At 36.9% G+C, this 10,179-nt stretch overlaps 1 long non-coding RNA gene across 1 annotated transcript; it reads right to left on the reverse strand.

Annotated features, from left to right (window-relative positions):
* Positions 1-928: 928 nt before the first annotated feature.
* Positions 929-8,795, reverse strand: LOC135191266 (uncharacterized). The gene is made up of 3 exons (XR_010308785.1): positions 8,576-8,795; positions 5,775-5,861; positions 929-1,759 (listed from the first exon to the last, which is right to left on the reverse strand). It is a non-coding gene; the product is annotated as an uncharacterized LOC135191266 (long non-coding RNA).
* Between the last annotated feature and the right edge of the window lie 1,384 nt (positions 8,796-10,179).

A 10,179-nucleotide genomic window follows, 5' to 3' on the forward strand; every position in this document is an offset into this window, starting at 1 on the left:
TCATCTGGGCCTACAGTTTATCATTTGCTGTATTGATCACCCGATGAATTAAAAAAAAAAGATGAAGTTGGTTCACACTTTGCAGATCTGGCCACAAAATTTACATATTTCTTGGAAGAGTTAGATAATTCTCCATAATGTGAATGAAGTTTTTTTCTCCACATGCCATGGATAAATTGAGTTAGCTGTCACCCTGTGTCCTAAGAGAAACTGCAAGGGGCAAGTTCTAAATGGAGCTGCTATCCCTCTGCAGATGTAGCTGGACAAATGAATCAGCAGGATGAAAAACATGACTTCTATTTTATACCTTATTAAACTGATAAAATAAGGGGCAAAAATAAGAGACTGTAAGAGATCTCAGGCTACTTTAAGGAACAGCTCCCTGATATTTCTTCCTGAGTAACAAATGTGGCAAGAAATTTTTAAATATCCATCTCTATCTTTGACTGCACACTAAACACCAACACTGGAGCAGAACAAGCCTTTGGTTGTTTGGCTGTATGGACGGGGTTTATTTTGGTGTTTTTTTTTTGTTGTTGTTGTGGTTTTTTGTTTGTTTTTGGGGGGGGTGTTGTTTGTTTGTTAATGAGACATGGAATAGTGAACATAACACAAAGGAGAAGAAACTAAGTTTTTACTTTTTGTCAATAAATCTACTAATACAAAGTCAACAAATGGGCTCTGAAGCAGAAGCCAAATTGGTGAGATGTTTTTGCCTTCGGTATTTCTATCCTGTTCTTTATTCTTGGATGTGTTCACATAGATATGTGAAATCTATAATAATGAAGTTTTCAACCATATAGAAGCAGGGCACAAAGTAACCAAAACAGTCTCCTATGTTTATTGCATAAGCTGCTTTAGACCACGATTAATTGTTAAATAAATTACATTAACTCTTTAATAAATTGCATCATGATTATTTTTAAAATTTCATCTGAGACACAACCTTTGACAATGACTTTGCCTCATTCAAGACACCAGAAAGATATTTAACTCAATCTTAGCTGTAACCAGTACACAATCTCAGCTCTCAAAATGACCCTTTGAGAACTGCAGACAACCCAAGGTAATTCAACACTATGCCTCCTTTGATCGGTCCATGAATAATGTTGGCTAAAACTCAGTATCAGAAGAAAATCAAGTGGTTTAAAGCATTTTCCTGTTTATGTTTCAGCTCAAAGACATCCTCATTCATTGTAGAAGGCTGGTGATGAAGAGGAACGTTCAGATTTAAGCTCTTTCCTGAGATCATTAACAACGCAGGAGGGTTGTACAAGATGACCTTCAAGGATCCCATCCAACTTGATTTCTTCTTTGATTCTGTGAATGTGCCTGGAATTTATTTTTTAAGAATAAAAACTTTGTAATATTGCAGTAGACTTACAGATCAAGAAAGCTGGAGGAAATGTTCTGGGTTTGTGACAAGGGCAGTGTTGACGGCAGGGGGCTGTTCATAGAGATGGTGTTTGTCTTATCAGGCAATCGTTACATGTGATGTAGCCCTGGCTGAACATAAGATGCTCTTAACAAAGAAACAACATCAAATTTAAACCCATTTTTATGTCCCTGAAATAATGCAAACAGCTTCACAGATTCGAACATCCTACTTTGTCATCATAACAGAGCCCAGAATGAATCTCATTCAAACTTCAGATGAGTCAGTTCTCATCAGTGCCCAGTTTTTTGGATGCCAAAAGTCTCTTTTGCTGAAAATCTGTTATAAGCATGGAATTTCTTCGATTTCTTGTACACTCAGCTTCTAAATGAGATGGAGAAAACATTAGTAGCAGCTTTGTGGTGGTATTTCCATGGATTTTATTTATGCTATATACTTCAGTACTGGGAAATCTGCAGTACTAGAAGAAACCATTCATTAGCAGAACAATAGTAGGTCTGCAAAATCATGACCAGTTTGCCCATGGATGGCATTTAGGTTAGAATTATTTTTATTTTAAGTACAAAGTTCTCTTGAACAGAAATCGCTCAGTAACTCACACACAAACTGAATGACTACATAAAGAGGTTTTAATAATAACCAAATGCCATCTTTAAAAGTTATTTATCTACATTAAAGATGTTGGCACTAATCTTTATCTTTCATAAAATGTAAATATGAATAAATTATAATGAATAATTAATAAATACTTTCTCCTAAAGTAACTGGACAATTCCATGGCATCTTGTTCTATGAATCATGTTTTAATCTCATTTAATGATACCAAAAATGGTGAGGTGCTTAAGTTAGACTTTATTTTAGTAACCTATTCTGTAAATTATAGAATAGTAGTAAAATTTAGGATGTAGCTAGTGATACGGCATCACTTGCTATGCTGTATTTAAATAGCCAGTCACAGTAGACTCTGTCCCATGAACATATTAAGCCTTTATTGAGTTTGTGTATGCATTCGACATATACAAAGTATACATTAATTGAATCACAGAATAACAGAATGGTAGAGGTTGGAAGGGACCTCTGAAGACCAGCTAGTCCAACTTCCTAGAGCAGATTCACCTAGATTAAATCACACAGTACCATGTACAGGTGGGCTTTGAATGCCTCCAGTAGTGGAGACTCAACATTCTTTCTTTCAGCCTGTTTCAATGCCTCCCGCACTTGAAGTGAAAAATTCTTGCCTTATGTTTACATGGAACCTCCTGTGCTCCAGTTTCTGTCCACTGCCCCTTGTCCTGGCCACCACTGAAAAGAGTCTGACTCCATCCTTCTGACACTTGTTCCTTAGGTATTTATAAACACTAATGATATCCCCCCTTAGTCTCCTCTTCTTCAAACTAAACAAACACAGCTCTCTCAGCCTTTCATTGTAAGGTAGGTGTTAACTATATTAATTAAAACACAGATGGCCTGATTCTTATGTGCCACCTTGTGGAAAATTAATGAAATATTCTTATTGAGCAGCAGATCCATGAAATTCTGAACTCATGAATAACTATTGGAAATTATAAAACTGCCTATTAGGGTGAAGGAAAACATTCTGCTCCAATAAGACACAGCTGATGATAATATATTTGTATAGCACCTGTTAAATACAACAAAAAGCCACATGTGAAAAACTGCATACTTCTGTCTGAGGCTTACTCCTGGCTTATTTTCACCATAAATTTCTTATGTGCATCTAAAACACATTTCATTAATAACTAATGGTTATAAGGGAAAACGTGTCTATCCAGGGGATACCATAGGAGATGGCTTTCAAGCTAAGAAGAAAACTTTGAATATAGTATTTTAAAAATCAGTTCCAGTTTCAGTGTTCTGATGTCACTCAGGTATCTTTTATTGTATCTGTATAGCTCCTGTGCAATGTCTAATTAGTCCTATCTGCTGGTTAAACATTGAGCATAATGGAGTAGTCTGTCAAAAAAGAAAATTGCAGGAGGATGATTATGCTTCTTCACTTAGCTTAAAGCACAGAATTGAGGACAGAGACACTTAGTACAATTTCCTAGTTTTAAAGGATCTATGGGAGAGCACCAACTTTTAAAAAGGGACTAGCAGAAGTCAGGAAGGCTTATTCTTCATATTTCAAAGAGGTTTTGATAAGACTTTAGAACTTTGCATTTCAAAAACTGTTTGAACTATTTTTTGCTACAATATTGATGGCATTGTTTGTCACACTGTTAACCACAAGCACCCCTTGATGTCATTCCAGACAAGAGTTAAGAAGAAAGTAGCTATGGTAATAAATGGGCATCCTTTATAATGGGTCCTTTGTAAGACACAAAGACAAATTATGTAGAACATCATGGCAGTGACTCAGGCTTAAAACAGGAAAATAATGTGCTACCACATCGACCAGCAAGTCCTTCAGTAAAACATTTGACACCGTCTCCCACAGCATCCTCGCAGCTAAACTAAGGCAGTGTGATCTGGATGATTGAGTAGTGATGTGGATTGGGAACTGGTTGAAGGAAAGAAGTCAGAGAGTTGTGGTCAATGGGATGGACTCTAATTGGAGGCCCGTATTTAGTGGGGTCCTTTAGGGGTCTGTACTGGGACCAGTACTATTTACTAAATTCATCAATGACCTGGATAAGGGAACAGAGTGACAATACAAAGCTGGGTGGAGTGGCTGACACACTAGAGGATTGTGCTGCCATTCAGCGAGACTTAGGCTGGAGAGTTGTGCAGGCAGAAATCTAATGAAGTTCAACAAGGCTGAGTGTAGAGTCTTGCACCTGGGAAACAACAACCCCAGGTATCAGTATAGGTTTGGGATTGACTTCTTGGAGAGCAGTGAAAGGGAAAAGGACCTGGGGGTCCGGGTGGAAGGAAGGCTGACCATGAGTCAGCAGTGTGTTCTTGCAGCCAGGAGGACCAATGCCATTCTGGGGCGTACTAGAAGGGCTGCGGTTTGCAGGTTAGGAGAGGTTCTCTTCCCCCTCTACTCTGCACTGGTGAGGCCACATCTGGAATATTATGTTCCAGTTCTCAGCTTCAGAAGGACAGAAAAGTGCTTGAAAGAGTCAAGCACAGAGCCATGAGGATGAATAAGGGAATGGAACATCTGCCTTTAAGAGAGACTGAGGCAGCTGGGGCTATTTAGTTTGGAGAGGAGGAGACTCAGGGTGACCTCATTAATGTTTATGAATATGTAAAGGGTGAGTGCCAAAAGGATGGAGCTAGCCCCTTCTTGGTGATGCCAAGTGACAGAACAAGGGGCAATAGGTGCAAGTTGAGGCATAGGAAGTTCCATGGAAACACAAGGAGGATTTTTTTCACTGTGAGGGTGACAGAACACTGGAACAGACTGCCCAGGGAGGTTGTGGAGTATCTCTCTCTGGAGATATTCAAAACCCACCTGGATGCATTTCTGTGTGATTTGCTATAGGTGATACTGCTCTGACAGGAGGGTGGAATAGATGATCTTTAGAGGTCCCTTCCAGACCCTAACATTCTGTGATTCTGTGGTTCTGTGATTCTTATATTATATCATATATGCCTTCAATTAAAATAATGAAATAATTTCATGATAAATCAGAAGAATTTACCAATTCAAATTGTGTTTAATCCTATCTATTTTTCAACTACCTTTCAAAGCATAACCACATTATTTCTCACAACTGTATTTTCTTTCCTAATTACAGGTACTTAAAAACTTCTGTGTATGCCTTGAGTACTGAGTACTAAGAAGACAAATTATGATAAATTATGGGTGATTTCTTATTTCTTCACAGAAATAACATAAAAATGGAGTCAAACGTATCTGCTGTGCATGTAATTTCACACACTTCTTGGTGTGCTCAGAGCAAAGATTTGAATTTCCCTATGGCTTCTTTGATTGCTGGGAAGGGGGCAGTTATGTGGGTTTTTTACTTGTAGCTTTCATAACAATATATTGCCAAAAATATTCCAGTCTCCCAGGGGTTCTAATGAAAGGTCACATGTAGGTTAATGGATTATATTGAAAACCCGGCATACTCAAATGCAAAAGAAGGGGATGTGGTTTTTCTCTTTCAATTTCTTCAGTCCTTTATTCTCTGGGAACCAAATGTCTCACTAATGCTTTTACAGTTCTTTCCTGCTGAAAACAACTGTGGCTTTAGCTGTGAAACAGCCCAACCTACTCCACAGACAGGCTGCCCTTCTCCCACCTCCTACACTTACCACCATCTCATTCCCAGAGAGACTGTATCACACAGATAGCTGCACACAGAAGCCTGTAAGAGTCTGGGACCCTTTTTTTGGCCCTCCTGACAGGAAAGATAAGTAATAATATACAGCCTACCCAGAAGTCTGAAAGGACAGAAAGACAAACCTTCCTCCCTTCAGTTTGATCATGTTTCTTAGCACAGATGCAGGAAAAAGCCAAACCTCCTACAAGTCAGGATGATTTCTGAGGAAACTGAGGAGGGAACAGATAGTATTTAAATGCCAATGAAATACAGAGAAAGTCACAGAAATACTTCTCAGGAGAACTAATGCACTGGCTCAAATGCATACAGCCTGCCTAGGTCAGCTGCCAGACCTATTGTAGCTACATAACACTTCACAATTTCCATGCAAGTTGTTCTAAGGAGGTTCATCCCCAGTGCTCTGGTTTGATTTGGATTGAGTTAGGTTTGTTTGTTTGCTTGTTTGTTTTGAGGAGGCAGCTGAAAAGTTGAACTACAGAGAATATACACTCCTAAAAATCCATTCATTAGAAATCTATCCTTTAAGATTTTATCCTGACTGCACCTTGAAGATGACTAGCAAGATTTGTCTGGAGAAAAGCAGGAAGGTTAACATTTGAAAGACAAATTCAGTGTCAATGTATGTCAATAATCAAAGCACTAACCACAAGACAAAAAAAACCTTTTTTGTGTCTTCAGTAAAATGTCCATTAAATATTTTTCTGAGTTATGAGGAACCTTCAACCTACTAATCTGAAGTATCATGTACCTATTTATTTCCCATTCACTGTATCTTTTTGTCCAGGATTTACAGCATTTACTAGTGAAAAGAGAATCTAAATTGCCACAAACACCCACTTCAAACTTCTCCCTAGAAATCTCTTTAAAGAGATTGACAAGCACTGTGTTTGTCTTCCAAAACTTAAGTTAAAACTGATCTACAACAAAATGCTTCTCAGTAAGCAGTTTTCCTTCTTTGATAATTTATCCTTCTCAGACAACCATTTAATGAAGACACAGCTTGAGCATGTCCTGGACATACTCTTTTTTCATTAATGCAATTTTTTTTCAAAAGGCTATTATATACAGGGGAGCTGTGATTAGATCTGAAAAAGGATAAAACAGAAAAGCATCTAAAATACTGTGCTATCCAGACGCTGACCTCCTTCCTATGATCTGCTCAGTTATTTGCCCAGGAGTTTTCTCCCCTTGGAAAACCATAACATAATCACTATAACACAATCACTATAGCATAAAAAGATACACTATACTACAAAATGTGTCACAAGTGTGTGAACAACAAGAAGTCAGAATGGTTTCAATAAATCCTCTGACAATCCTGGAATTTTGGAAGTGGGGATTTTCAAAAAGCTGGAAGCAGTATCTTTACGATATTTAAAAGAGCAAATCCTGGACACAAATATGAAAGTGACTACCAAAAAGCTTAGTAAAGCACACTATACTTGCACACATTTTAGTTGCTGAGTAAATAATTTGAAATTCCACTATCTTACTTAACAGCAGCAGAAAAGATAGATATTAAATCCCTTAAGCAAAGACACTGCTAATCTTTTCATACAGGACTGTGAAAAAATGGATAATTAAAATGGGAGGAAAAACGAGGTGGTGAAAATTCTTTTCAGGCTTGATTGTAAAGAGAGTGCTGTACTCTCTGATGAAATTCAGTAATTTAGTTTGGCACTCCTGGATGACCCATATACATAGGTGAGATTTCTGATTATTATTCATAGTACCACAGGGAACCTAGCAGGATTTTTCTATACCACCAGATTTTATAGAGAGATCTGCTGAAATTTCAGCTATCATTTGAACATGAGGGCTACTTTTGCCCTGTTAATTGTATAATTCTCCTGTTTGTTTTTTTCCCCACATAGAAGACTTTTAATGTGATGATAGTCAAGAAAATGGAGTACTGGGGATGAGACAAGATGACCTTCAAGGTCATGCTTTCCAACCAAATGCATTCTATGATTCTGTTAAAATCAAACAAATCCATGTTCCTTATGTAAATTTATATGCAGTCTTGCATGTATACTTTTATATGCAGTCCTTACTGCACGACAAACAATAATTTTGTAACAGTCATTCTGGGTGTTGTTATTGCCACTCTTAAATCCAGCTTGAAAATTTTCACTTTCACCAGGGCAGACAGCTTTTGTGTTTGTTACTTAAGCAATATTCCTCACAATGTATTCAGAGGGACTACATCACTTACCAGGTCCTGAGACTAGCAAACAAATTTGGTATCCCTTGATATGCGACTTCGTCCACCCTACCTTCAGCAGTATGTTTAGGAAGATGGCATTTTAATATAATACTTTTCTTTTTCATTTATTTTAATTGATTCAGCCCTCTACAAACTTTCTCACTCTGGTCTGGCTTTTTGAAACAAGTGATTTAAATCTTCTGTCATAAAAGAAAAGTCTTTTAAGTACTCAAAACTCACTGCTCCTTTGATCCAGTCCAATATTTCTCCCCTAAAAATCATGGTTGCTAAGATATGTCTGTCTGAAACACACACACTCAAGCTACTTCCCTTAGTCTGTATTCTTTACTGTGGTAGTTTCCAGGAAGCCTAACAGATTTTGAAGAGCCCATTTTGCTGCACAGGAAATTTTATTTTCTTCTTTATTCACTCTAATCCCTGAGTCTTTTATTCTCTTCTGCCACTCAGCTGTAATTCCAGTCTGCCCAATATGTGGTATGATATTTTATTATTAAATGCATCACTGTGAATTTATCACAATGAAGCTCATATTTTATTAAGATCTGCTAGATTTTATTGATTTTTTTAAGGTTTTCTACTGCTAAGTGACACTGTGTGATATTCATATAGAAAAAAATCCTGATCTATTACTGTCATAGTTGATTCCTTGTGTTATAACATCAGTGGCAAAAACAGGCCTGTGGGCCTCTCTATTACCTTTTCTTCACGATAACACATCCATTTGTACCAAAATAAGGTTGATGTCTGGAAGTTCTTGTCCTATACAATCTTTTGCAAAGAGTTCATTAGATAAAAGACTCTCTGAAGTTTCTCTGTTTCTTTGAACGGAGAGATTTTTTTTCCCCTGTTGTAATTTAAATGAGTGGATTAGGTCAGAGAGAACTGGACCACAATAATTCTTGACAGAGACAATATAAACAGGATAATACCTTCGAGATATTTAATAATGAAGACAGGAAGCTTGAATTTCAGGCTGGAAGAAAGAAAAAAATATGTTTATTAATTTTCAGTATGTTATTTTGACTACGCTGTAAAAACAATACGCAAAAAAGAAAGGCAATAAGAAAAAAAGATAGGGCAGATAAACCAGTAAAGAAAATTTACACATTTATCTTAATCTTGGATAAAATGCTCCACAGAATCACAGAGCAACTAAATTGAAAAAAACTCTGTAGGTCATCTGGTGCAAAATCCATTTAGAGCAGTGTCAGCTAGCTAGCTCAGCTCTCCACTGGACTTGCTCCAGTGGTCATTATTTTTCTTTATTATATGGAGCCTAAAAGCAAAACATTGCCATCTCTTGCATGCTGAACAGAAGGGAATGATCACTCCCTTCAACCTGCTGCAGACATTATTGCTCATACAGTCCCAATATTTCCTCTGTGCCCTTTCCAGAAATTAGTTTAATGATTCTTTCTTTCCAAATTCCCCCAAAATTGTTCTAAGTAGCAGCTGATGCATGACTTTAAGAATAAGATACATGTTTATAATGAGATACTTGGACATGGTAAGTGTCCATGTGTCTGCAGATAAAATGAGATATTTAATAGCAATATTCAAATCTTTGCAATGAACTGCACATCTCGAAATGTAAAACTCAAAAAAAAAAAAAAAAAAGAAACAAACTGGAAAAAAACATACACCAGAGCTGATATGTTGAAGATGGATTTGGACTTATTTATCTTACTTTTTTGATATAAGAAGAGACACTGGAGAAGTGGAACTGAAAGGATTTCAATAGACAAGGAGCTTTACCGTATGGAATGTTACGGTTCCACTGTAACAATTTTGTAAGAACACAGTTGGGAAATGGAGTTCCAGTTGCAAAATCAGCAAGAGAATCAGAAAACTATGCAAAGAACAGTATTCATGCTTATTGCTACTAGGAATGTGACTTTTAATGCAAAATAATTTGTGCCACTGAAATATGTCAGAGAAAGTGGTTGCAATACAAATTGTAGTTTAATTGTATTAGGGGCATTGTGTTGATACGCACTCTCCACAATGCAACAAAACTATAACCTGTGTTATAATTGGTCATTCAGCCTGATTTGATATTTGTGACCTTAAGGAAACAAAGATACACTAGCAGTGTAAGGCATTGCAACTAGCCTATTAAAAAAATTAACTTTCTACATTCAAAAACAGTTGCCAAAAATATGGCATATATTGTCTTATGTGTATAGTATGCAGTCTGTATTCTCTAGCATCACTAATTTTAAAATGTAGTATATATAACTTCATGTATTTTAATTTTAGTTTTATTATGGTAATAGATTACCTTCATTCTGAGCTCCTAA

Source organism: Pogoniulus pusillus, chromosome 3, assembly GCF_015220805.1.
Source record: "Pogoniulus pusillus isolate bPogPus1 chromosome 3, bPogPus1.pri, whole genome shotgun sequence".
Taxonomy (NCBI): domain Eukaryota; kingdom Metazoa; phylum Chordata; class Aves; order Piciformes; family Lybiidae; genus Pogoniulus; species Pogoniulus pusillus.